The 1,573-nt window shown below is 48.7% G+C and overlaps 1 protein-coding gene across 1 annotated transcript in view; it reads left to right on the forward strand.

The window, feature by feature from the left end:
- Positions 1-1,573, forward strand: part of RGS9 (regulator of G protein signaling 9) — a 65,996-nt gene that overhangs the window by 28,670 nt on the left and 35,753 nt on the right. The window lies entirely within an intron of this gene.

Raw genomic sequence — 1,573 nt, forward strand, 5'->3', positions numbered from 1 at the left:
AGGGAAAGGCACTGATTCCGATGACCACACTCCCCGCCCTCCTGCCCCCATGCTGGGTTAGAGCCGCTGAGGGCTGGCTTGGACTTCTGTATTGTCCCTTCATAGCACTTGTCACAGCTGTAATTTATTCTTTGTGTGATTAATGGGCGAGTGGCTGTCTCCCCCGCGAGAGCTGCTGGAGACCTGTTGGGGATATCTCGAGGCAGGGGTCTCTGGCACATTCGCCATGCTCTCCCGAGGGTTGAGCACAATGTCGGCCATAGCAAGTGCCTGGTAAATACTCATTGATTAAGGTCCACATATGACAAGTAGGGTGGGGATGTCTACTCCTTTTCCTTGTCCTCCTTCCCACCCACTTTCTATTTCTTTTTTTCCCTTGCCCAGGCCGTATGCCCAATGGTAAGTCCCTAGGGTAGCCTGTTGAGCTAAGTTGCCAAATTTAGCAAATGAAATACAGGATGCCCAGTTAAATTTGAATTTCAGATAAACAGCACATGATTTATGTCACAACATTTTGATATGTCTTGTGTATTTATACTAAAAAACATATGGATTGTATTTTTTTTGTAAAATTATATATCAAAATATTTCCTGTTGATCTGAAATTCAAACTGAATTGGGCATCCTGTATTTTATTTGGCAGCCATACCTCTGAGCTGGTCCTTTTGATGAGGCTGAGTCTGGTGGGGAGAAACCCCACTTGCTTCCTGCCTCTGTTTCAGTGTCGTCAGCCAGGTTAATCGCATCACAACTCGATGGCTGCCTGGTACCGAACCAGCACAGAGAGACGTGCAAGGCCCAAGTGGCTGGCCTCGAGGAACTGAGGGAGACCAGGCAAAACTGGCTGGGGAGTGGAGGCCTGATGAAGAAGGCAGCTGACAAAGATTAAGACCCAGCTTCAGGCCAGGCCTTTATTTACCTGCAGATCTGAGAATGAATGCAATCATGTGCCCAGTAATAACTACTGTAGAGAGCTCCACACTCTGTCTTGTTAAATTCTCACGACCTGACAGGTAGGAGGGATCATCTCCATCTCTCAGAAGAGGTAGTGTGTGCAGAGATGAGAAATAGTTTCCAAGACCTTCCTCATAGCTGGGAGGGGGCAGAACTAGAGTTGGAACTCAGAGGTGCCTGGCTAACCCTTGGACTCTCCAAATCATTGCACTGTAGGGTGGGGAAGGAGCACCACAGAAGGAGTCAGGAGTCCCATGTGCTAATTCCAGTGAACTCTTATTGAATTTGAGTGTTTTTTATCATCCATCCGTCTCTTCATCCATTCATTCATCCATGCATCCGCCCACCTACTCACCTTTCTATTAATCTGTTTATCCACCCATCCACCCTCCCATCCACCCATCCATCCACCCATCCACCCATCCATCCATCCATCCATCCATCCATCCATCCATCCACCCACCCACATCCATCCATCCATCCATCCATCCATCCACATCCATCCATCCATCCAATGAGGGGGATAATTTTACCCGCCCTACTCACCAGTGTCGTTGGGGTATTTGTCTCCCTTGGTGCACGTCCTCCCATCGTCCTCCTGGCTGTAGCCCTCCCGGCA

The sequence above is a fragment of the Pteropus alecto genome, unplaced genomic scaffold, assembly GCF_000325575.1.
Source record: "Pteropus alecto unplaced genomic scaffold, ASM32557v1 scaffold134, whole genome shotgun sequence".
NCBI classification, from domain to species: Eukaryota; Metazoa; Chordata; class Mammalia; order Chiroptera; family Pteropodidae; genus Pteropus; species Pteropus alecto.